Source organism: Rattus norvegicus, chromosome 19, assembly GCF_021556685.1.
Source record: "Rattus norvegicus strain SHRSP/BbbUtx chromosome 19, alternate assembly SHRSP_T2T, whole genome shotgun sequence".
In the NCBI taxonomy this organism is placed as follows: Eukaryota; Metazoa; Chordata; class Mammalia; order Rodentia; family Muridae; genus Rattus; species Rattus norvegicus.
Window position 1 is genome coordinate 54,928,854 of NC_141552.1, and position 27,814 is coordinate 54,956,667.

General features: G+C 44.0%; 1 protein-coding gene across 1 annotated transcript in view; it reads right to left on the bottom strand.

Annotated features, from left to right (window-relative positions):
• Cfdp1 (chromatin remodeling protein CFDP1) overlaps window positions 1-27,814 on the bottom strand; it is an 88,296-nt gene that overhangs the window by 35,051 nt on the left and 25,431 nt on the right.

The window sequence follows — 27,814 nt, forward strand, 5'->3', positions numbered from 1 at the left end:
GGGAACCGAACCCAGGGCCTTTCGTTTGCTAGGCAAGCGCTCTACCACTGAGCTAAATCCCCAACCCCGGGGGAAATACTTTAAAGCATCAGTCCTCACAGATCAGTGCACTTCTTAACCCTCACTGAGAAGCTTCTAGCTACAGTGGGTGGTGACTGGCCAAAGGGCAGAGAACAGGAGACTGACTATAATGTTCGTCCATCCCTCAGTGGAACAGAGCCCACTCTCCCCTCCCCAACGGCCCAGTGACCATCGAGGAAGAGGGGGAGAAAGAGTCTGAGTCAGAGGCAGTAGATGAGTAGATGATCATCAAGAACAGGTCTCTTCTATACCCAGTGGGCAGCAGCACGCTAAGGTCCTGTGTAAGCTCAGACCAGACCAAACCCCAGCATGGGGGGGGGGGGGGGGGGGCTGGCCTGGGCACAGAATCGCGCACGCTGGCATGTGTTAGATGCTGGGAGAGAAGGGATCTTCTCCAGCGGATGACCACACAGCCAAGAGTATTTGGGCAGCACAAATTAGTTTTGTTGTTTTTTGTTTCTGAAGTGGGATGGATCTGAAAGGACGGGTAGATCTGGGAGAGGGATGAATATAATAAAAACTCACTGTATGAAACTCTTAAAGAATATGGGATAAAAGCACCATATAAGTAGAGGGCGGTTTGGACTGGGGCAAAGGCTGAGTGGTAGGTGCCGGCCTTGCTATTCTCAAACATGTAGGTCTGATCACTATACACATACCACACAGTAAAAAGAACAGTTTTACTATGGTCCTGCAGTAAGAGAAGAAAATGGAATAAAAAATTTCTCTGCAAATGGAGTCAAAATTCAAATAAAAACTCCAAGTCATAGAAGCCCCTCTGCAGACTCTACTTCTCTGCCTCGGCTTCTTTTCTCGCTTCTGGTTCTCATTTGCTCAGTAAGAGTTAACTGTGAGTTAGAGGAATGTTGTTTCAGCTTTACAGAATGCTTCTAAGGACAGGGTCAGTGCAAGGACCAGATTCTTCATGAACTCGTTAACAGGACGGCTCACTGTGGCCTCAGGGTTCATCAGCAGCAGGAAAAGCTCCACTGGTAATGGCTAGTTGTTTCCTGTACATCTCAGAACGCACAGCAGAGCCATGGTCTCTATTGTGAGTCTGCTTCCTGACTGGGAAGGAAAGAAAATACTTTCATGATGACTATTCTTTTCTTAGGCTGGTGTTACATTTGGCCAAAAGACATCATGAGCAAGGACAGGGCTTCTGCCCCAGGCACTGTCTAATGCCCCCCTTTCCATTTAACTGTGCTCTGATGATGCTTGCTTACTTCACTGGTTTTTAATGATTTTTGTGTCCATACTGACAGTTATCATTAGGACAGTTTTGCAGTAATTGCCTCCTTTTGACCTGTAGAGCCTGGCATCGGCTACTCTTCTCGCTTGCCATCCTTGACCTCCCGTTCCTACTCCCAAGTGAGATTCAAAGCTTTCCTGTGACATTCAGAAAGCTTTGTTGTACAATGTCGAACCTCAGCACCTAATCTGAGAAAACCATTCAAGATTACCATGCTGTCAAGATTACCATGCTGTCAAGATTACCATGCTGTCAAGAGAAAGCCAGGCGGTTCTCTCTGAAGCAAGAGACTGGTGGATTGACAGAGGGATCCAAAACACAACTCTTAGACAAGCCTCTCAGTGATGGACATGAGACAGAGTGTACTCAGCATGGTGCTGACACAACCACAGGCAGGAAGGTTTCTCTCAACTTTATATCCATAGCAGTTGGGCAGGAAATGGGGACAGGGTGGTTGTGGGAAAACTGACCCACAATACCCATACTTTTCATAGCTTTGAACTCAGCACCTCTGAAGAAGGCAGAGCTCTGTTCCTCTTCCTGCTTTCATTTACTCTCACTGCTAAGATCCTCTTTGCATGCTGGGTTCATGTTTTTCTCCAATAAAAAGGCACCATGCATGGATCCATGCCAACAGCTCTGGTTGGAAGAATCAACTGTTCCAATCTCGTATCTCTGTTTGGTTCTTGACCTTGCTGAGGTCCATTTCCCTACGAAAAAGTCAGCTCCCACAGTCTGTTTCACACCTAAAGCCCCAAGGCTTTTACCCGATAGACATTTTAGCTTAGAGCTTTAAGATGTCTGTCATTGGTCTGCACAGAAGGAAACACCACCCCTGCCACACCCCAAGCATAACAGTACAGTAATAGGAGAGGAAGATCAGGTTCCTACTGTGGATGACTTGAGGTGGAGCAACATGGATTACAAGGACTGAGGTTCAATAACCTTAAAACAATGGCTCCGGTGTGGACCTTTGGCCTTCATGATAATCGCCTGTGAGGACCTGGCCTAGTCAAAGTGTGCTGCATATTCAGGGTTTGCTATTACAGGCCTGAGATCAGTGCTGAAGGTCAGGAGACTACGTCCTGGCTCTGACAGGAAAGAAACAGGTCAACAGAGACAGAAAGGCAAACTGCTTAGCCTCAGGCTCGGTCAACTTGACAAACCTCTCAGGGAACCATCCACTGCACGTCATACAGACTGAAAGAGAGGATGCGGGAAGCCACAACTACACAATCTACAATAGTCAGATTTTGACTTTCCAAAGTAGCTCTAAAAACTTCACCAAAAAAGAGTCAACACTCCTGCAAGAGAGTCTATGCCACCCACTCCCACTCTGGAAGCAAACCTTTACTCCTCTCTGCTCCACTGCTTAAAAAGGCGCTGTGAGTTCTGTCAGTCAGCGGCCTCCCTACCCTGAGAGATGACTTGGTTTGTCTTGGGAAAGTGCATACGGCCTCCTCTCCTTTCATCTGACAGTGGTCAGAACCAAGTACTGACTTGAGTTACGGTCTCACTGCATAGCTCAGGATGACTTCACTCTTACAGAAATTCCCTGCCTCAGCCTCCCAAATGCTGTGCTCACAGACATGGACCACTACACAAAGCATTATATCTTTATTACAAATAGAAAACTGAATAATAAAAAAAGGAAGCTAGTGAACAGAGACCCTGTTACAACTGGTGAAGACCCAGAAGATCTGGCAACTTACTACAAGACAAAACTCATGGACCCTAGAAGAGTGGACGGCTTTCGAATGAGGTAGACGAGCGAGGAGTGGCGGGAATGGACATCCTGTCGTGCTCTCATCTCACTGGAAGGTACCGCATTTCTCACAGTACGTATGCTGGAGATGCGACTTTCCTACACAGGCCTTATCAGGGTGTTCCGAGGTTGTTGAAAGTTTATCTGCTTACCGGTTGTAATGACCATTAATGGTAATAATTACAAACTACTTTTCGGCACCTTTGTGCACCTCTGTGGTTGTTTTAATTTCTCACAGGAATAGTGAGTGGAATTATGGGGAACATGGTATCTGTGCTGGCTAGTTTAACGTTAATTTGACACAGGCTAGAGTCATCTGAGAGAAGAGAGCCCCAATTAAGAAAAGGCCTCCATAGACTGGTCCACAGGCAAGCCGCTGGAGGATTTTCTTAAGGAGTGACTGTTAGAGGAGGACTTAGTCCATTGCGTGTGGTGCCACTTCTAGGCAGGCAGTTCTTGGTTCTAAAAGAAAGCAGGCTGAGCAAGCCATGAGGAGCAAGACTCAAAGCAACTCCGGCCTTCAAGTTCAAACCCTGCATGAGTCCCTGTCGTGACTTCCCTCAGTGATGGAAAGTTGCCTGGAATCGTAAGCTGAAATAAACCCTTTCCTCTCCAAATTACATTGGTCACAGTGTTTCATCACATCAATAGTGACCCTAACTGTATAGTAACTATTTTTTTGAGAAACTGTCAACTTCCTTCCTAAAAGGCTGCAAAGCACATCATATACAATAAGGGTCTCAGTATCTCCACTCTAAGGCTAACTCTTATTATGCTCAGCGTTTTGTTATTGTTGTTCTGGTTTTTTGTTTTGTTTTTTTTTGTTTTTGAGAAACAGCCTCTCTGCAGTGCACACTGACCTGAAACACAATCCTCCTGCCTCAGGCTACGGAACATTGGGATAACAAGTGATGAACCCAACCACCACTACTGGCTCATCTTTAAAAAAAATTATTTACTTTTTATTTTATTTTACATGGGTGCTTTGCCACATACACATCTATGCACCACAAAAGTACCTGGTGCCTGGTGGGGCCAGAAAAAGGTACAGATGTTGAGAATTGCTATACGGGTTCTGGGAATCCAACCCAGGTCCTCTGGAAGAGGACCTTTTAACCTGTAAGCCCCCCAATTATTATATGAGCTATCCTGGTGGGAGTGACGTGGAATATCATTGTGGTTTGATCTGCATTTCCCTAATTAATTATATATAGCAAGCTCTTTAAGTAAATATTATCTTAACTGGCCAGATTTTAAGTACCAGATAACCTTGAATCCCACTGAAATTCTTGCCAGAAACCACAAGAACACACAGTGTAAGTCTGTTCACTGCAGGACTTTATGCTGTCACAGAGATGAGAAATGGATCCAAGTTTAACAAGGAAAGTTACCCAAATACCACAACTACCTTGGTTGCCAAACAACCGGTAAGAAAACTTGTAAGTGGATGATCACGTGACTCCAGGGTATGTGAATGGAAACCAAATGGGGGGAGCTCTCTGGTACAAGAAGTTTCATCTGTGGAAGCAAATATAGCCGTGCTTATGTAGAAACAAAGCCATCTTTCTCTATAGCCAATGAGCCTAATTTGTATCCAATAGTGAATTACAAAGATAAAGAAGGGAAAAGCCCTTCCACAGTCACCAGCACATCTCTAGTAAAATACACTTCAAGGACAAACAGAACCAAAAATAATAGATAGCCAACACTGACTTATCATACAGGCAATGATGGTGACGCTGTCTGTCACTCTGAGGGTGAGTGTCCTGAGATAACGTAGATGTGTATCTAGATCTTGCACCCCTCCTGCTGTTCTTCCTGGGTTAAGGAGGAAGAAGACTCCTTCTTCCAAACTTGGTTTAGAAAAGCCAGACTGGGGGGGGGGGGGGGGGGGGGATGAGAAAAATAGTTCAGCGGTTAGGAGCACTGACTACTCTTCCAGAGGTCCTGAGTTCAAATCCCAGCAATCACATGGTGGCTCACAACCATCTGTAATGGGATCCGATGCCCTCTTCTGGTGTGTCTGAAGACAGCTACAGTGTACTCATATAAATAAAAATAAATTAAAAAAAAAAAAAAAGGTGCCAGACTGCCTTCAGAGTCACAAAATAAAAAACAAAGCCAGGGGTGGTATTTTTTCAGTCAATTGAAAAGCCCTAGAAGTAAAACCAACTAGGAAACAGCTTCTTATCCCTATTGTCTCGAGATTTTCCTACTAAAAGGAGCCGGGGTGTTCAGTGACTCTCTAGAGAAAGAGGATTTATCAGAATGGCTCACAGGCAGTGGTCTACCCGGCTCAGCAATGGCTGCCCACCAATGGAAGGTCAAAGAGAACAGTAGCTGCTTGGTCCACAAAGCTGGAAGTCTCCACTGGTCTTCAGTCTATCACAGAATCCCAAAGACATAGGCTCTAAGGTCAGGAAAGGAACAGACTTGCCAGTGACAGCAAGCAGGCAGACAGAGCTAGTGTCCTTCTTCCATGTCCTTCAGATAAGCTGCCAGCAGCCCGTGGGGCCCACATTAAAGGTGGATCTTTCCACCTCAAAAGGTCTACATTAAAAGTGGGTCTTCTACCCTCAAATGATTTAATTAAGGGGGAAAAATCCCTCACAGGTGTACTCAGCCACCTGAGTCTTAGCTAATTTTAGATATAGTCAAGCTGACAACCACCACAAGCAGAAAATGCACAAAATGGGTCTTGATTACTTGGCCACGCCAGAAAAAATGGCAGCTGTCAAAGGGCATGTGAACTTATATGAAGTAATGATAGACAAAGATGAAAAATGTGCAAATCGGTAAAGATGGGAACTACAATAAACTGAAATAACACCAAGTATTCATTACATTCACAGTTTCAAAAAATGACAATCAGAATCTGAAAAATAATGTAATGGCTTCATGATACAAATACTTAACCAGTCACTATTGAAAAATGTTAATAACTGAGTCAGTCTGCAAACACGTAAATAAATAAAAACATTTACTTTTCATATATGAACTAAAGAGAAATTTTGTTAGTCTTTGATTATTACTTACAATACTTATAAAGACATCAATTTCTCCTCCTCCCTCAGCATTTTCCAATCATGACCAGATTTAGAACCATCAGCAGCTACTAATATCACAAAACACTTTTTTTTTTTCCCTTTTCTTTTTTTCCGGAGCTGGGGACCACAAAACACTTTTAAAATTGAAACAAAAATTTAAATTTTGTGGGTTTCCTAGTACCAAAATTTTATTCAACATTTTTAATACCGAGCATGATACAGTCTTGGTAATAAAAAAGTAATTCAGCGAGGGGTGGTAGCACTTTTGTTCCTGGCACTGGGGGAGCAGAGATAGAGCTGTGTAAGCTGGTCTACACAGTGAGTTCTAGGCTAGCCAAGGCTACACAGTGAGACTCAGTCCCCAAAACAAGTAACAAACATTTATATATGTATATATGCTCAGATATATATATGAGATTTAATCAAGTCTCTAGATCCAATTCCCAATCTGTAAGAAACACAAAGGTCAGAGAAACATTAAATGTCACCATGAAGTCAGGTGGGTGCACATGCCTGTAACACTAGCACTTGGAGGTTGAAGACTGGAGGTCCAGATATTCAAGGCCAGCCTGGGCTACCCAAGATTCTGTCGGGAAAAAAAAAAAAGCCTTTCTCTGAGAATGTATCCAACAAAATCTAGGATATGGGAGATGCCATGGGATAAGCACAATCTAGTTTCTTCAACATATACAGTCCAGGTGTAAATAAATAAATATTCACTAAGGCTCAAAGGCACGGAGACTACCAACACTACCTTTAATGGGCAGAATTGGATCCAAGTAACTGCAGAGCCAGTGAACACCAGACAACAACGGGCTCTCTGACCATGATGGGATGCCTGCAGCAGAACAAAGTCCCCTGGTCCAGGCTGGTCTCACACCTGCTCTCTAGCTGAGGATGACCTGAATGACCTCCTGACCCGACTCTATTTGCCAAGCGCTAGAATTATAGGATGTGGCATAAAACTAACTTAATTTTTACATACTGAAGCTGAGTAAAAATAAATAAATAAGTAAATAAGAAAGGCCTGTGAAATAATGATTTTAAAAGTCGTTAGGAGGGTTTTGGCTTCTTTCCCGAGAGCTTTGTATCATTTACTGAACTCTCTGCTCTGTGCCTTTCAGAGAACAGAAAAGACTATCTGTAACTGAAATAGAACGCTTATCCGCTCTGCTTCCAGTATTATTATGTTTAAAAGGATTTCTGCAGAAATTATCATAAGGAATCTTAATGATACCACCCATGTCTCCCCTGAAACAGGTGCAGTCCCCTCATACCAACATCACAACAGGAAATAAGCTGGACTGCTGGGGCGAACACAGTATTTCCCGCTGAGGGAGTATTTTAGGATTTACAACCTTTATGTATTTTCTAGTTCTCAAAATGAATGACATCCACACAGGGGAAAGCCCTTCACTTAGAAAATGGACAAAAGCATCCTCACTCCAGGAATGCCCAATACCCCCCACGCTGATGGTTGTTCCTCTTCCAACATGGCAGCCATGATCAGTTATAGGGTACCAGGATACTTATCCGTCACCCTTGTCTCTCTGCCTTTGCCTCCTGCTCCCACCTCCTTGGAAAAATGTCACGATACAGTGGGAAGAAGAACCCCAGTTGTAAAGTCAGATAATCTTGTCTCTTAAGACACTGAGCAAACTAATACAACTGTATGAACTTGTTTTTTTAGATGTGTAGAAGTGGATAAAACGGTTCCCTAGTCTTAGAGATGATGCAGATTAGAAAGTCATGATAGGGTTATGGGGACTGGAAAGACAGCCAGGGCTGAAGAGTGTTTGCTGCTCTTGGAGAAGACTCAATCCAGTTCCCAGCACCCATGTACAGTGGCTCACAATTGCTTGTAGCTCAACCTTCAGAGGATCCAATACCCTCTTCTGGACTAATGGGGTACATACATCACGTGTATATACAGCCTCTCCCACCCCCCCCCCACACCTCATTAAAAAATAAAAATATTTTTAAAAAAAGCTAGGAGTTCACTAAGTAACTGTTACTTCTGTTCTCTTTGTGTCTGTCCTACTAAAAGAACAGAGAGCCAAGCTCTATAGCCATCACTACCTGAGGGGCGGCAAAGTGTCTCTGAGGAAAGGAAGAATTGGTACCATTTCATTTTAAAAGAGTGACTGGCAGATAAAACTATACTCATTCACAGTTGGAAACTTCACAGACACAGTCTCATTTCTCAAAAATGAACTAAGTCTGTCACTTCAAGGAGAATGGCTAACAGCTCTGGTTGCCAATGTCAAATTGTGAGCTTTAGCATTTTGAAAAACTTATACATACGACCATGGGTTGGACAACCTCCCAGTGCTTTCTGTTTCTCAGGAAATTGGCAGTATAATAATCAATGTTATTTACTGAAGCTACTGAGTGATGTCAGCCAACATTAGAAGAGCAGCATAGTCCAGCAACTAGGTATCTTCCAAATGAATGATGTCGTGCTACAGGTCATGCTGGTGAGAAGCTCCTCAGGCTGCGATGAAACTGTATCAAGCGCACAGACAGGGCTCAGACTGTACTCATAACTAAAGCTGAGGACACCAGCACTCTCCACACTGTAGCACAACAGCACAGGACAGCCAACATTAGCCAACCTGCTAAACCGCTCCTTTCTCAACTACCTGTCTGCAGAAAGCAATCTGTCAGGGCAGACCACATGCTCACACAGATGTGAGGCTAGCTATGCTGTATTAAGCCAGACATTAAAGGGATGTACAACAATGCTATTTTTTCTAATTAAAAAAAACATATTAACATGCAACAGGCTTATCCTTATTGTTATTAAAAAATGAATTGCAAGTTGAGCACAGACACACATCCTTATAATCCCAGCACTTGAAAGGTAGAGGCAGGAAGATTGTTGTAAAGCCAAGTGCTACCTGGTTTACAAGTGCACAGGGCTGCACAGTGAGATCTTGTCACACAAAAATGAACAAACAGAAAAGGATATCAAATATTTTTATTTTCTCTCAACTCTAATTTTACTTACAATAAATAACAAATTAAAACTCAGCCAAGGGCTGGAGAGATGGTTCAGTGGTCAAGAGAGCATTCAGCTTTGCCAGATGACCTGACTTTAGTTCCTATTACCAAGACAGCTCACTCCTCCACGCACACCGCACACACCCAGAAACATATACATAATTAAAAATAATAAAAACAAAATGTATAAACCTGCTCAATAATTCTGAAGAGTGGAAAGAGCCTGAAGATCAGAACGCGGATTTAGAGCGTTGTGCACATTAGCTTCTCACACATTAGCAGGGGAAGCCAGAGGTTCTATTAACAGGGAATAATTCACACCCACGGCTCTAAAATAGCAAAGCTCTGTGGAAGCAACTATGCTGTTGATTAAGTGTTAGATTCTAGTCAGTGCATTAGCACCAACCCCTGCAAAAAGACCCAGGGGAGGAGAGGGAGGGCGAGGCACGGCCATTTTGAAAACCATTCAACCAGTCTTCCCTGAAATAACAGCGTAGTTATGACCTGTAAGCTGTCATCACTATACCAAGACTAACCACTTCTGCTCACCTTCTGCCAGATTCTCTCTCCTACAAGGGTTAACAGCCAGCAAATCTAGACATTCAGGACCATTAAATATTATGCTTTGTTTACTGTGTTACCTCAAATCCCCTGACTGAGCTACTTTTCAAGGAAATAGTTGTCCCCAGTGTATGACTACAGTCCTAACTACTTAGAAGGCTGAAGCAGAAAGATTACTTGAGCCTTTGAACTGAAGATCAGTTCAGGCAATACAGCGAGACTATCTCAAAAAACTCCCCAAACACAAAAGACCACCACAGCAAGTTTGAGGCTAATCTGGGCTACATTGAGACCCTGTCTCAAAAACAGCGATCAAAAACCATCCAGAGTATTAAAAACTTATTTTATGATTAACCTGCCTCGCCCTTCTACTACACCCCTCCCACCCCTACCTGACTTTGGTGTGCTGGGGATTGAACTCAGGGTTTTGTGAGTTAGGCAAGTAAGTACTCCATCAGCATGACTCATCTTTAGCCCACACTGTGTCTGTATGCACACAATGTTCTAGATGGTGATAGACCCATCATGGCCACTGACTCAAAACTGTCACCAAATGTAAGGCTGTAGGTCACATCTTATTTCCACCGGTTATTGGCCTGGGAGGAGGGGCAAGTGGAAAAGAAGGGTCTCACCCAACACAGTAATGTCTCAGAGCAGAAGGGAGAAATAGCATTTTGCTATCCCTTCCCCTTATGGGTTCCTGAGGGCCAAAGAGTCAAGTTGTATGCCAAGTTTACACACCTGCATATGTGTATGCCTTTTCTAGGAAGCAGGTCCATCATCTTTGTCAAATATCAAAGGCTTCATTTAAGATATAAAAAAGGTTAAGATTTACCTGAAATGTAAATAAATATTAAAGTGTAGTGAGAGTAAATAAGAAGTCATCTAAGAAGTCAGATCAGAAATGACTTCTGGGGCCGGGGGTGCACACCTTTAATCCTAGCACTCAGGATCTCTGAGGCAGGTGGATCTCTGAGTTTGAGGCTAACCTGGTTGTAGGAGAGCAAGTTGTAGGATAGCCAGGGCTACACAGAGAAACCCCTTGGAAAAGAGAGAGAGAGAGAGAGAGAGAGAGAGAGAGAGAGAGAGAGAGAGAGAGAGAGAGAGAGAGGCACAGACACAGACACAGACACAGACACAGACACAGACACAGACACAGACACAGACAGAGGGGAGAGGGAAGGAGGAGGGAGGAAAAAAGAAAGAGATGCCTTCTGAAATTCGAACCTTCCTGGCTGACTGTAGTGCTCTTTCTGAACACTGCAGACCAGCCGGGCGCTTTCATGTCTAGCTTTCCCCACACCATACGCACAGTCCCAGGACTGCCTTGTAGTAAGCAGTCTGCAGTAACTCCTCCTCACTAGATGATGTAATTAGTGATGAGGAAATGCAAACCAAACCTCTAGGAACAGCACTGCACACTTGAATGGCTGACAACTTTCCAACCTTCTTACAGTAAGCACTGGAGTGACAGCTCTGCCTTCTCTGAAAACTACATATACCATCTCCTTACTTTAACAGTCACCATATCTAGACAAGCCAGAGTATAGTTACAATTCTTTCAAACTTCTAGCTGTAACTCAATGGGTCATGAATCAACTAAGAGGCTGTCTTAGTTAGGGTCCTATTGCTGTGAAGAAGAAACAATGACCAAGACAAGTCCTATAAAGGGGAACATTTCACTGGGGCTGGCTTACAGTTTCAGAGGTTCAGTCCAGTATCATGGTGGGCAGCATGACAGCCAGGAGGAGGCTCTCTTTCACAGTGGAGGCAGCATCAACATAGACGGCCTCAAAACCCACCTCAGCTTCCCACACTTCCCACAAGAAGGTAATAGCACCGCTCCTTACGGCCAAGCACGTTCAGACCGCCGCAGACTCAGAGCCAGTGTTAGCTTTTTGTCATGGTATGGAAAGAGAGAACACTTGACCCAAACCTTCATCTTCCTAATAAAGTTGTTTTGGGGCTCCAGAAACCCTGTGTCTCAGTAAGGAAGGAGGGAGGTAAGTGGACAATGAACAAACAACTCCCCTGAGGGCTACAGAAGGCAACCACATGAAGAAGGCTGCCTGAAAATGTGCTGTACCGCTTACCCACTCACTTAGGTATGTTCTGTACGCAAGAAATGTAATAGAAAGAAAGAAAGCAAAGCTCTACTACCAGAAGTACCTTCACCTGGGTGTGGGGTGTGATGGTTTGTATATGTTTGACCAGGGAGTGGCACTACTGGGATGTGTGGCCTTCTTGGAATAGGTGTGTCACTGTGGGCATGGGCTTAAAACCTTCACCCTAGCTTCCTGGAGTCTCCCACCTGCAGCCTTCCAATGAAGATGTAGAACCCTCAGCTCCTCTCGAGCCATGCCTGCCTAGACGCTGCCATGCTCCTGCCTTGATGATTATGGACTGAACCTCTGAACCTCTAAGCCAGCCCAAATATATGTTGTCCTTTGTAAGACTTGCCTTGGTCCTGGTGTCTGCTCATAGCAGTGATCCCCAACTCAGACAGGGAGTGCACACCTTTGATCCCAACACTCAGGAGGCAGAGGCGGGCATGGCTCTGAGCTGAAGGCTACTTAGTGAACAGCCATAACAGCCAGGACTACAAAAACAGACCCTGGGGGTTGGGGATTTAGCTCAGTGATAGAGCGCTTGCCTAGCAAATGCAAGGCCCTGGGTTCGGTCCCCAGCTCCGAAAAAAAAAGAAAAAGAAAAACAGACCCTGTCTAAAATAAAGAAAAGATAGATACTGCTGATACAGAAGCAAGCAAGCCAGAGCAAGCAGACTGGGTTCCCACTGCCTAGAGTTTACAGCCTCCTTCTGTCAACATGGCCCTATGTATGCATGCAGGTGACCCTGCCCAGTAAACTGTTAGAGCTAAAATGTTGGGTGTAAGCCACAACTCACATCTCTATAAGCAGCCACCAATATTAATGGTAGAATGATCCTTCTTTAAATATCACAGAACTTGCTTCTTTCAGACAAGAACTAAAAATCTCATTTAAAAACCAAATGTTAGGGGGTTGAGGATTTAGCTCAGTGGTAGAGTGCTTGCCTAGCAAGCGCGAGGCCCTGGGTTCGGTCCCCAGCCCCCCTCCCAAAAAAAACCAAAAAACAAAAAACTAAATGTTAGGTCAGATATTATAATAATTTAGAAAGGATAACCTTTCCTACTCCTTTGTTGAGACAAGGAATCTCTACATATCCCTGGCTGTCCTGGAACTCACAGAGATCTGTTAGCCTCTATATCTTGAGTGCTGGGATCAAAGGTACGGACCACTGAGTCTGGCTAGGGATAATCTTTTAAAAGGCTCCAATGATGAAACACACTTTGTTTCAACAGAGCTCTCAGGCCCCTACAGAACCACTCTGAGCACATGGGCGTGCTCTCTCTGTTGTCTGCTTTCTCTGAATCTCTTGATGCTGTTTCTTTTTCAGTTCCTGTTTTCTTATATTCATTTTCAGCACTTTTGTTAATTCTTTGTCTTCCTCTTCTATCCCACATTGTGTAGCCATGGCATGGGCTGAAGCATGGTTTAAGAAAACCAACAAAAAAGTCTCTCTTGACCTCAATTTCCATCCATTCAAGAAGACAAAAAAGTTCAAGAATTTAATGAAGTTACTGGATCCTGAGGTGCTTCTGTTTAGATCAAACATATTCAATTTCTTATCTCATGTGAACTTTAGTGGTTGTCAGTAGTCAGACGGACAATCCTGGGTGGGGAATGCTGGCCCCTTTCTACTTCTATCCTATAGGCTTCAAGGCAAAGGAAGCTTTGGGAATGGGTGTGGTATTTCCTGTGTGTAATCCAGCACTAGGGAGGCTGAGGCAGGAGGACTACCAACGTAGGTTATAGCTCAGACTATACAGCAAGACTCAGTCTCAAAAACAAACAACCCAGTAAAAACAAAGAATCCAAAAGAGAGAAAGAAAGAACACTTCATACTGAATAGCAAGTCTCCACGCAGGCCAAGGCTCAACGCACTCTGTGGCACATTGCTTTGGACAGAGACAGGAACAGGATACAGCTTCAGAAGTGTTGATAGCAGTAATGTGTTAACATACCTTAAAGCTGAACTTTGACCAACATAGTTTCAATTCGGAAAAGTCAGCGTCCTGTCCTTGAGGCACAGCTAGCATCTAATACTGAGCTACATAACCTACCTCAGAGGACAGTTTTTGAAGCCAGGCTGATAGCAGCGCATGCCTTTAATCCTAGCACTCAAGAGCAGAGGCGGGGGCCTCTGAGTTTGAGGCCAGCCTGGTCTACAGAGTGAGTTCGAGGATACCCAGGGTTATACTAAAAACTCTTGTCTTGGAAAACAAAACAAAACAAAACAAAAAACAAGAAAACAAACAAAAAGAGTTTTAGAGACAGAATCTCATGGAATTTAGCCTAAGCTGGCCTAAAATTTATGATCCTCTTGCCTCGCACTACTGAATGTTATGAATACAAGTGTACAACATCCCAACCACCACCTAGCTGACTTGTTTTTAAAATTATGAAATAATACTATTTTGATATTAATATATATTAGGAAGTAAGTCAACAAGTTAACAAGTAAAGATATGGTTGGGCCAGGTATAGCACTGCATGCCTCCCCTAATCTTCCGGGGTGTTAAGGCAGGTAATCTTGAGTGTGAGCTCAGTCTGGGCTCAGTGTTGTGAAACTGTACTCTAAAATAAAAAGGAAGAAAAATGGGTAGAGCTGAGAAGTAGCATGCTTGCCCAGTGTAAGTAAGGTCTGGATTCAATCCCAGGATGGGGAAAGGCACTTTTAGAGCAGGTATGACTTTGCTTAAGAAAATATGCTCACTATAGTTCAAGAAAATATGCAGCACATACACACACACACACACACACGCCAGACTTCGCCCATAACACAAGCCGTAAGCCTGTGGGCTGACTACTGTACCTTCCACGAGACTACCTGCTGCTCTTCATTTTGTCCCTCACAAGCAAGCCTGGATCGCTGCTACGTTGGATGTGGTTCTGATGCTTCGAGCAGGAGTCTGGGTGTGAACAATGAATGTCCTGCTCCTCAATTGGTTCTTGATCGATAAATAAAGATGCTAGCACCAATGGCTGGGCAGAAGAGGGGGGATTTTCAGGTTCCTACAGGCAGGCTAGAAGAATAGAAGATGCCGGAGGAAAAAGGATTTGCCATGCTTTGGAGGCAGAGAGAGCCACCAGACATGAGAGATCTCGGGTGGAGTGGCCTGGGGTAGTAGACAGGAAATTAGAAAGGCATCTAAGCTGAGGGCAGATTCAGAGGTGCTGAGCTGGGAGTGAAGGTAAGGGCAGCAGGCTTAGATGTGTCCAGCCATTGAGCTAAAAAACGTATAAAAATAAATGTATGTGTTTTTTTCCCCAGAGCTGAGGACCGAACCCAGGGCCTTGCCCTTGCTAGGCAAGCACTCTACCACTGAGCTAAATCCCCAACCCGACCTTTATACTTTTTTGTGTGTATTTTTGTTGTTGTTGTTGTTGTTGTTTGTTTTTAAGCAAGGTCTTATTGCATCCTAGACTGCCCTCAAACTCAGGTCAATTCTCCACTGAGTGGCCTCCAGAGCGCTGGGATTGTGGGCCTGAGTCACTAGGCACAAATCCCATTTACTTCTGACAGCAAAATCTCTATCCTGCAGGGCTGTTTTATATATAACTGCTAAGTCTCCCTTTAAACAAAGAGACTGCATGAAAGCAGAGGCCAGGGCAGGAGGCTTCTCGTGGAACTCAAGCTGCAGCACAAGGTCCAGCTGAGAGTCTACTACTGTGGCAGCTGTAGGTCTTGAGCAATGGACAGCCTTACAGTTTATGAGCCTAACTGTTGAGTCTGGCCACTCACTTTCTGCAATGCAGTGGCATGTCCGCTCAAATACTCAAGAATCACAAGAAGACAGAGCATTAGGCCACCTATACTCAGGTATACAGTGCTTGGCATAATGTTCTGCATTAGAGCCCTGACAAAGCTAAAGTCTGAGGAAGGAAGGAAGGAAAGAAGGGAGGGAGGGAGGGAGGGAAGGAGGGAGGGAGGAAAGGAGTGCTCATCTAGGAAAAACACTTAAACACACCCCACCCCCCAACAAAGTGACCACACAATCTTTACAACAGAGGAAAGACTTCACAGCTGAAGTCTGACCTGAGAAGCCACTTTCCACGGTTAACCCTGAATGCTCATCTGGGACCTACACACAAACAAGAAGGCTGGAAGCACTGTGACCCATACGAAGGGCTGGAGCCCAGCTTGATGATGCGGTGTTGTAATTTCAGCATTTGTCAGGCTGGGGCAGGAGGACTTGCTCACATTTGAGGCTAGCCTGAACTACAGCGTGAGTTATAGGTCGCCTCAGGCTAAAGAGCGAGATGCTGTCTCACAAACAAAACCACGCCCACAAGCATCAATCTATTAATTAAAGCATCTTTTTGGCCAGAAGATAAAGGTTTTATTTAATAATTAAACTTAAAATGGCTATTAATACACAAAGCAAAATATACTCAAAAAGTATCTGAGAGTCTGCCTTTTACTCTCTGCTGCCTCTGAACCAGCGAAGGACCCTTTGCCTCCAAGAACTATCACCAAACCTACAGTTCTCAGTGTCGCAGGACCTACAGAGGCCTCACATGTTTCCAGGGAGCTGAAAAGGTTAAAATCACTTTTGTGACAACAATGAGACAGTATTTCCCTTTTTCTCATATAAGCTACGTTGGCATTTTCCACAGACCATGTATTATAACTCTGACATCTAGTGGAAACACTAGGTAGCTGTTAACGAGCCATCCTCTATGCAAACAGATACTAAGGAGATTTTAAAAAATATAAAAATGCCACATTTCATACTAGAGCCATTTTTGCTTTACAAAATACACACAAAATTATGCTAGCCACATCAACAGTTTGCCATTCTATTACAAAATCATCTCACTGTGTGTGGAGGGTGTGAGTGCAAGCGCCTGTGTTTACAGGTCAGAGGACAATGCCAGGTCCTTCAGCCTTGTTTGGAGGCAGATCTCTTCACTGCTGAATAAATCAGGCTAGCTGGATGCCAGCTTCTGGGGATTTTCTTGTCTTTGTCTCCCAGTCACAGAGGAGCTGGGATTATAAAAGCATGCTACTGTACCAGGCCTTTCTTTCTACGAACCCCCAACTCCAGTCCTTATACTTGCAAAACAAATGCTTTCCTTGCCAAGCCCCTAAGCACTTACCATATGTATGCTACGCCAGGAGGCCTCAAACACCCCTGTAATCACAGCACTTCAGGGTAGAGGCAGGAAGATCAGCAGCTCTAGGCCAACTTGAACTATTACAAGAGACCTTGTGTCAAAAAACAAAGGTGAGCATAGTGGAGCAGTATTCTAATGCCAGCACGTGGGAGGCAGACACAGGTGGATCTCTGGGAGTTTAAGGACTGCCTGGTCTATGTGGTGAGACTGCCTCAAACAAAAACAAGCCATCAAAGATAGGCTGGCCGATGGCTCAGTGGGTCTACAGCCCATGCCACATGAGCCTAGCAACCCGGGCATGATCCCCATGTGAAGGTGGAAGGGGACAGTGACTCCTCAGTTGTTCTCAGTTCCATAGGTGCATGTGCACACACTGTACATGCACTTATAAAGACAGGACTTAGAACGGCCAGTGGGTTTTGGTTTTCTGTTGTTTAAATCAGACCACAGGCTTAATTCCCTGACCTGGAACAGACATAGTTCTGGCTTGGAGGTGAAGCAGTGAGAGTTTGCTGGGTGCCCCTCTCTGCAGCAACTGCTCTCAGCTGTCCATGTCCACTGCTTGCTCTAGAAGCCCCTTCAGACCTGGGTTTACTCAGCTACATTTGCCGAGAGAAAAAGCAAGCACATTTCCTAGGCCACATTCATACAAAATACCCCGTTTGACACCTAAGCAATCTCATTTCATTCATTCTTTGATTATATACTTACGTGTGTGTGTGTGTGTGTGTGTGTGTGTGTGTGTGTGTGTGTGTATGCATGCGCTCAAGCTATGGTGCAAATGTGAAAGTCAGATGACAACCTGCAGGAGTCTGGTTTCCCTTCCACTGTGCAGACCCTGGGCAGAGAGCTTGGGTTGTCAGGTCAACAGCGTTACCTGCTGTGCCTTCGTGCCTGCCCCACCTCGTCTATTCTCGCTTATCCTTACATTTCACACTCTGTGGATCCTTCACTGAAGAAAGTGGCTGGGTGATTTCTTTAATATACAGTTGAATTAAAAATAATTCACACAGTTATATATTCTTTACTAAATGCCTATAGCAAGACGCCTTAGTTAGGGTTTTATTGCTTTAAAGAAACACCATGATTGGGGGCTGGAGAGATGGCTCAGCGGTTAAGAGCGCCCGACTGCTCTTCCAGAGGTCATGAGTTCAATTCCCAGCAACCACATGGTGGCTCACAACCATCTGTAAGGAGATCTGATGCCCTCTTCTGGTGTATCTGAAGACAGCTACAGTGTACTTATATATAATAAATAAATAAATAAATAAATAAATAAATAAATAAATAATTAAAAAAAAAAAAGAAACACCATGATCACAGCAACTCTTATAAAGGAAAATATTTAATTGGGACTGGATTACAGTTTCAAAGACTTAGTCCATTATCATGATGTTGGGAAACATGGCTGCAAGCAGGCATACATGTTGTTAAGAGGAGCTGAGTTCTACATCTTGATCCATCAGCTGCAGAAGGAGACTATGAGCCACACTGGGCGCGGCTTGAGCATAGGAGGGCGTCCTCAAAGCCCACCTCCACAGTGACACACTTCCTCCAACAAGGCCACACCTATCCTACAAGACCACACCTCCTAATAGTGCCATTCCCTGTGGGTCAAGCATTCAAACACATGAGTCTATGGGGCTATACTTATTAAAACCATCACAGGAGGTCTAGAATAGAAATGTAAAACAGAAATATAATTTAAAACTCTATAGTAGCCATTCTAAAGTTTTAATTATATACATCTAAAATATTATATCAACAATATCATTATAAAAATTGAGACTTTCTTATTCTCATTATTAATTCTTCAAACTTCAGTGTGTATTATACTTCCAGCAGCTCTTTTAGACTGACCTCTTCCCAACACTCCACAGCCACACATGGCTTAGAGACCACTACATCAGACAGCAGAGGCCTAAAACAAGGAAGCCCACAGCTCTCCTTAACAAGCTCCGAGGGACTTGACCCCCTTTTCTTGCCTCTGGGATAGCAGCCACCACATGGTGCACATACATACACGGAGAAAAACACTCACACACATAAAATAACACTAACATTTAATAATGTCTTTAAAATCAAAAATTTAAAAAATGAGTAAGACTAGAAAACAGATTTTACACATATGCACACATGCCAGACAGTCATGTGAAAAGACATTATCAGTATAAAATTTCAAGGCAATGCAAGCTAAAATGACAGGAAATACCATTGCACACTGAAATAAAAGACAAACCACACCAAATGTAGACAGGATATGGGCCAGTCAGAGCTCTCATGGACCAATGGCAAAATCAAATGGGATGACCACCCTAGAGAACAGTTTTCTGTTTGTTGTAATATTTAACACTTTTATCCTGACTTGCCATGCCCATTCCTAAGTATTTATCCAAAGGAAGTATAAATGTTTGGCTATGAAAGACTAGGAGACCGAGTATGGTGATGCACGCCTGGAACCCCAGGTAGAGGCAGGAAGATTAGTAGCTTAAGAGCAAGTCAAGGCCTGCCCTGCCAAGGCTACACAACACAACCTCCCATCACATCGCCACACTCCCCACCCCCATCCCAAAAATGATTTAAAAATAACCATGAGCTGGTGAGATGGCTCAATGGGTAAAGGCACTTTCCAGTAAGCCTGATGACCTGAGGGCCATCCCTGGAACCCACAACGTAGAAAAACAGAAACAAACCCCTAAAGTTCCCTTCTGGCTTCCACGAGTGTGTATACACACACTTATACACACACAGGAGAATTTAAAACATTATAAACAAAACCAAAAAACCTGTAAGCCAGCCCAGCAGTAGGCTGGATGGACACAGTCTGCTACATCTATACAATGGAGATGAACAGGAATGAACTACTAATACACACACCAAGGAAAATCTCAGAAACAGCAAGTCAAAGAAGCCAGGAACAAACAGCAAAATACCATACAATCTGTTCACATAAAATTCTGAAATAGGTGCAGAGGTGTGGGACAGAGTATGAAGAAACTTTCTGGAGAGATGGCATAAAACATCCTAGTTGGGGTTTGAAGCATACAATTGTCAAAACCCACTGAGCTGCACAGTGAGGGTCCCTGTGGTAACTAACCTACGTCCTGTCTTGAAAGCTACATGCTACAAGGCCAAAAGAGTAACAATCAACAGAGGCTGCTAAATCCACGACTAAGCTTCCATGCAGATGAGGAGTGTGGAGTGTGGAGAATTCGAACTCAAATGCTTTCCTTCTTTCTTTCATCGTACAGTGCCGTGGGCCCACCCAATCACCTCAATTTTACTACCTAGTTATTTATAAATGATATTAACGCACACTAACCACAACTAAGACCACATGCTTGTCTCTGAAATCTTATTTTCATGTGCCCTAGGCATGAAATAGCTTTGGCCACCAAGCCAGGCATCAAGCTAGGATGAACAAAGGCCTTGCCATCTGCTCTGCCCTGACTGACATAGGAACACCACCACCATGGTGTCTCTCTGCGAAATCTTATTTTCAATGTCCAAATTAAAAAAAGAAAGAAAGAAAAGAAAAAGAAAAAGGAAGGAAGAAAGAGGGAAGGAAGGGGAATGAAGTATGAGAGAGAAGCTATGAGAAGATACAGAAAACACTCACAGGGTTAGGGAAGAATCTAGTCAGTTGAATCTCAAGAGAACAGGACATGAAGCTATCTGGCATGCTTGAACCGAAAAGGAAAACAGAAGTGAAAAGTTTCCCTGGGCATAGTGACTGACACACACCTTTAATTCCAAGAGGCAGAGGCAGGTGAGTCTCTGTGAGTTAGGGACCAGCCTGAGCTACACAGCAAGCTTCAGGTCAGCCAGCGCTGCTTAGTGAAACTTATCTCAAAAAAGAAGACAAATAAAAAGAAGTGATGCCTCCACTTTTTCCTTTACACCAAGCTTCCCAGAAACATTCCCCAAAGCTACAACAGGTATTTATATTCCAGTGCCTTAGCAAAACACAGCATCAGACCCGACGGCACGGGGTTTTAGCTTACGCCCCTACAGCTACATCACCCAACGACTTTATCCACCAAGGCCTAAACACTGGGTAACGGGCACTATAGATCAAAAGCCCTTTAGCACACTTTAATCTGGAACCTGTGCTACGGGGAGAGAGCAACTTAAGGGCTTTCCTGTTGTCCACAAGGCAGCCCAAGTTAAGACAGGAAAGGCTGACAGAATGAATGCCATGTGTTTCCTGGCTAGAAAACAAGGCTACCAGGCACACGGCAGGGCTTCTGAGTATCCCAATAAGGATGTGCGTTCTGAAATGTTATCGTGGAAACAACACTTCCACACAGACAAGTTGACAAGAAAGAAGGGAAATAGCAGAAACTGCAAAATAGGCCTGTGGGGTGGGTAAAGAACTCCATACATATCTACACTTGAACTATGTGATTAAGCGGAGGTGCCATTCCAATCACATTTCTGGCATTGCAAACTGTTTCAGACTTAGCTACTTGCCGAACACAAGCTATGGAACCACAGCAACCTGCTGTCATGACCAACACTAGAATAGACATTCATAAAGGATAGCAAGTCTCCAGAGACAAACGTTTACTTGTTGCTTTCTTTGTAACGATGACGCTGAGGATCATGTATGTATGTAATGGGGGCGGGGGGAGAGAGAGGGGAAGGGAGAGGGGGAGGGAGGGGAGTAGGAGAGGGAGAGAAATTGCTTGGATCACTTCAAATTTCACCAAATGCAATCACAACTCTCAACTAGTTGTTCAGTATGCTGGCTAGCATTTATGTCAACTTGACACAAGCCAGAGACATCTGAGAGGAAGGAATGTCAATTGAAAAAATGCCTAAAATCAGGCTGTAGGTGAGACTGAAGGGCATTTTCGATTAATGATTGGTGGGAGAGGACCCACGCCATTGTGGGTGGTGCTATCTTGGGCAGTGGCTCTGGGTATATAAGAGAGCAGGCTGAGCAAGTAAGCAGCACCCCTCCGTGACCTATGGTCAGCTCCTGCCTCCAGGTTCCTGCCAGGAGCTCCTTTGGACTGCTTTCATGAAAGACAGTGGCATGGAAGTGTAGGCAAAATAAGCCTTTCCTCCCCGGGTGCTTTTGGTCAGGACATTACTCATCACACTAACAGAAACCTAAGACTCAGAAACATGAAAAGCCAACCGGCCGTCTGTGAAGGACGGCTAAGATAAACTAAACATCTGCCACACTGTGACCTAGAAACAGTAGACAGACTATCACTATTTTAAAGACTCACAAAAGAAAGGGAACCTCTACATTTCAAAGAGGAAGTGAAAAACCACAGTAGTGCACATGATCTGACAGAATGATTGAGGGCGGGGAGTGGGTTTTAATAACTTCCGGGCCTGGGTTTTGTAAACCAAATCAAAACAGAACTTGTCTGGTATTAGAGAGGCGAAACCTAAGGCCTGACATCCAGAAGACGGACTGAGGAGTATGCTCATGTGATGCTGCAGGGAGCACAGGAGAGCGCTCACCTCTGCTCAGGGTCACGAGAGAGCAATGAACTGGGGATTCAAGACTAGAATCTTAACTTTAGCATGTACTCGCTGATCAGTGCATTTTAGCCAAAAAGTTCAGTGTACCTAGGATACAACCCACAGACTGTAAGAAGTTTAATGAGGAGGAAAGCCCAAGTGAGAATCCTTCAATCCCACTTAGAAGAGGGAACAATATAATCATAGGAGGCAGGAGGGAGGAACCTGGGTAGAAGAGGGAAGGGAGAGGAGAAAAGGGGACAGGATCCGGTATTTGGGGAGGGGGATAGGAAAGAAGAGCAGAGGGCCAGGAGGTAATATGCAGCTTCTGGGGTAAGCGGAGGGGACCATCTAGAAAACCCCAATGACCTGGTATGTGAGAGACTCCCAGGACTCAATGAGGGTAAACTTAGCCAAAATGCCCAACAATGGAGCGAGGGAACCTGAAGAGAACACCTCCAGTTGACAAGGCCCCAAGTACAGGGACAGAGTTACCAATCCATCATCAAAATTTCTGACCCAGAACTGTTCCTGTCTAAAAGAAATGCAGGGACAAAGCTGGAGAGCAGAGACTGAAGAAAAGGCCGTCCAGTGACTGGGCCAACTGGGATCCATCTCATTGTGGGGGAGGAGGGCAACAAAGCCTGACACTATTCCCGATGCTACGTTGTGCTTGCAGACAAGAGCCTAGCATGGCTGTCCTCTGAGAGGCCCTACAGATGTAGATACTTACAGCCAACCATTGGATGGAGGTTGAGGACACCTATGATTGAGTTAGAAGGATGTAAAGTGCTGAAGAGGATGGCAACCCTATGGGAGAAACAACAGTACAAACAAACCCAGACCCCTGGGCGCTCCCAGAGACTAACCCATCAACCAAAGGGTACACTCAGCCTGGTCCGAGGCCCCCAACACTTATGTAGCAGATGACTGCCTTGTTTGGCCTCAGTTGGAGAGGATGCATCTAATCATGTAGAGACTTCAAGCCCCGGGGAAGGGGGATGCTTGAGGGTGGGGGTGGGGGTACCTTCTCGGAGGCAAAGGGCAGGAGGAATGGGATGAAGAAAGGAAGGGGACTGGGAAGGGGACTGGGAAGGGGAATGTAAATAAATGATTTTTTTAAAAAGCCCAAAATTAAAAGAACTTGTTGGATTGGGTACAGGGTAGGGGCAGAGAAGAACTCTGAAGTCTGGGCACTCGTGAGCAAGAGAGCAGAGTTACATCCCCATCCCCCAACACAGAGAACTGGTGGAACTGCAGGACTGGAGAGAGGCTTTTGGCAAAGCTACTTCTAACATCAGGGCTCACCAAGAGACGGGAGTGAGGGACCTGCCCAACAATTACTATAGTAAAAGAGATTTCCCTCAAACTTCTGACTATGAGGTACACTCCTTTTTCTTCCTCCACACTTCTCAAACATCTGGAGTGAAGGAAGGGCTCTCAGTTGAAAATGGAAGGCATGACAAGGCACAGGCTTCCCATCCTTCCTCAAGTTAGCTGGTAGCTGTCAGGTACGGCTAAGAAGCATATTGTGCTTAACATCTTAAACATTCAGGCTTCCTCGGTCAGACATATGCTCGCATAGACTCTGTCATCTCCCCTTTCGCTTCTTTAGGTTTTTCTAGATCACCTGTTTTCAAAGTTTTAAATTCTTTCACCTTACATAAACGATAGCTTTGTTGAACAGTAGGGTTTTGGCAAGAGCCCCGGACCATGTAACTGGACACAGCAGATGCAGGTCAGCCTGGTCTTCATCCTCAACCAGAATGACCAGAACACCACTGCTCAGTCTCTCCTGTGAGGAAAATCCCAACTGAAATCAAAAATGTAATATGATGTGAGTCTTACTATATACTCATAACCATCACAAATAGTGCTAAGACTCTCTTAGCAGAACTTTGGTCAGAACAGATGCACTGACTGTCATGCTCCAGGTGAACGGCATGCTTCAGTGACACTAGAACAGATGAGAATGGTAACTTCCACACAAAAGCGCCTGAGAAACAGCATAGAGCGTTTTTAAAGCTTCAATATTAAAAATGCAGTCCCTGAAGTGGCCACAATGTCTCTCTTTAACTTTTTTATATTTATTCTTTTTTGGGGGGAGGGAGTGAACCTGGAGACCATCATGAGTATCACATCCGGTGTGTGGAGGCCACAGGACAACTCACAGAGGTCAGTTCTCTCATGAGATTTGACAACAGCTGTGCCATATGTTAGCACGCCTACTTGTAATTAACAAAAAAATCTCCACAAATAAAACTTAGTATTACAAAAATGAGAGAGGGAAAATCATTTTCCAAACAAAGCAGAGTTGAGAACAAACCAAACTGTAACTTGATATATCTAGAAATACTAAACAAAGGAAACAGAACAAAGAAATCTCTTATCAAAGACTAATCTAATTAGATAAACAAAAATATATAGCACCGTGCAGGCTTAGGACTGCTTTGTGCGCCTGAGTGCTTGCTTTCTCAGGACTAACTCTGCCCTCTAGTGCATACTCACTGCTCACTGCTGTAAGTGACCAGGAGACTCCACCCCAGATCATGACAATGCTCTTACTGAAGGTCTTCCCCTCCTTCTTCACAAACCCATCCCCACCATTAAGCTGAGTAAATTCTGCAAGTGCAGTCACTTCACATGCCCATTCTACTCAAGGCTCAAAAGTACTTCAGTATTTTTCACACCAGGAGAAGTGTAGCACAATTAAGACCATAATCCAACAGAAACGGTCTATGATACAGACACACCTCTCCAGCTCTCCAATTGTACTTTTTGAAGACTTCACACACAGATCTTTTGTTGTTGGGTTATTTTGTTAGGACGGGGTTTGCTAACATCCCTGGCTTGCCTAGAATCTGTTATGTGGATCAAGCTGGCATCAAACCTGCATGAGTCAATCTTCTTACCTCTGGCTTCTAGGACTTCAGTCACCACAGCCAGTTAGAGAGTTTTTTGTTTTTATTTTGTTTTTTTTGTTTTTTTGTTTTTTTGTTTTTTTCGGAGCTGGGGACTGAACCCAGGGCCTTGCGGTTGCTAGGCAAGCGCTCTACCACTGAGCCAAATCCCCAACCCCTTTATTTTGTTTTTTAAAGAACAGTTTAAAAGCACCTAAGGAGGCCGGAGATGGCTCAGTGGTTAAAAGCATTGGCTGCTCTTGCAGGGGACACGGGTTCAGTTCCTAGAACCTACATACAGTGTGGCTCATAACCATCTCCTTAACTCTACCCCCTAAGGAATCTAACATCTTCTGGCCTCTGTGGGCATCAGGCGCATGAGACACAGAAACACATACAGGCAAAACTCCCATATGCATAGATTAAAATTTTTTGAAAAATTAAAAAGAGCTTGTTCTAGCTACTGTCTAATCCACAAATTCTTGTAGGGATATACTCTAGAGGAATGAAAACACCCAATAACACAAAAGTTTGTACATAAATATCCACAAAACATTTGCAATAAACAAACGTTAAAAACCACCCTAAGGGGCTGGAGAGATGGCTCAGCGGTTAAGAGCACCCGACTACTCTTCCAGAGGTCCCGAGTTCAATTCCCAGCAACCACATGGTGGCTCACAACCATCTGTAAGAGATCCGATGCCCTCTTCTGGTGTATCTGAAGACAGCTACAGTGTACTTATATATAATAAATGAATAAATCTTAAAAAACAAAACAAAACAAAACAAAACCACCCTAACCACCCTAAGTCCGTTAATTAGCACCTACATAAACAAAATGGAGTATAACCTTACAATTACATTAGTCTACAAAGGGCATAGAAAAGAGTAAATTATAGACAGATGCTGCCACATGAACCCTGGAGATATTATGTTAAGTCAGAGGGGTCAGAACGAGGACTGGGGAACCACTGGGAACCACAGTGGTTAAGAGGACTCACTGACTTGTTTTTCGAAACAAGGGTTTTCTCTGTGTCGCCCTGGCTGTCCCAGAACTCGCTCTGCAGACCAGGCTGGCCTCGAACTCACAGAGACCTACCTGCTTTTGCCTCCTGAATGCTGGGATTACAGTGGTACACCACCACCACCACCCAGCTTGACTTGCTGCTCTTACAGAAGACCCAGGTTCTGTTCTGAGTACCCATAGGACAACTCATCACTACCTATAACTCCAGTTCCCACAGATGCACGCACACGTCCAGACACACATGCTGGCAAACTCACATACATACATACATACATACATACATACATACATACATACATATATATCACGTGAATACATCTTTTAAAAAGGAAAAATATTGGGATTCCACTCATGAAATGCCTAAATAAACAAACCTGGACCCAGAAAGTCCATGAGTAGACTGAGGGTGAAGACAGAGAGTAGCTGGTAACAGGTCTAGTGTTGTAGCTGCCCATTACTGTGAATATATCCCATGAGTATGCGAGAAACTAATAAATGGTAAAATTCAAACTGATAAATTACATAGTGTCACATTTAGACTCATGGAAGCTGTTTGTTGTTTTGAGGCCAGGTTTGGTGATGCACACATGTAACCCCAGCACTCAAAGGTTGAGGCAAGAGGATCACAGGCTTGAAGTCAGCCTACTCATATCGTAAGACTCTGCAATTTAAACAAACAAACAAACAAACAAACATTCCAATTATATATTTCTTTTTTAAAAAAGTTTTATTTATTTCATGTATATGAATACACAGTAGCTATCCAGACACACCAGAAGAGGGCATCAGATTCCATTATAGATGGTTGTGAGCCACCATATGGTTGCTGGGAATTGTACTCAGGACCTTTGAAAGAGCAGTCAGCGCCCTTAACCACTGAGCCATCTAGCCCCCAATTACACATTTCTAAACAAACAAACAATGCATTGTTTGTTTTCTTATAAAAAATTACTTTCCTATCTCTCATATAACCAGAGGTCTGTTTGCTAAAATATCTATTTTTCCTCTATTATTAATAACTACCAATAAACTTTTATCCATGACATCCTAGACAGTTCTATTAGGACCCTGCTGGAAGTCTTACTTCTTGAACTGAACCACTCAAAGGACTCAGCTCTGGAGTGTGTGCAGGCTTTTAATATATATTCGACTGTAAACACATCATAGGAGAAAAATATGAACACAACCAAACAGCAAAGGAAAAGAAGCCAACTGAGACAGTCAGATTCTATAACCAGTTCCTCCAGTACTGTGGCTATGTCTGATTTCTAACACTCTGAGAGAAATGCTCACTACTCTATCAAAACTCAATGATTGTGCTCACTTAAAAACTAAAAATGAGCCAAGTTCATAATTACCAACTTCTCAGGACTCTGGGAAAAATCACATTAGCTGTTTAGATAGAAAACTATCCACAAATGTGAGGTTCCTGGGACAGTCAGAGACACGACAACTGACAGACCACTGGACCAGGCA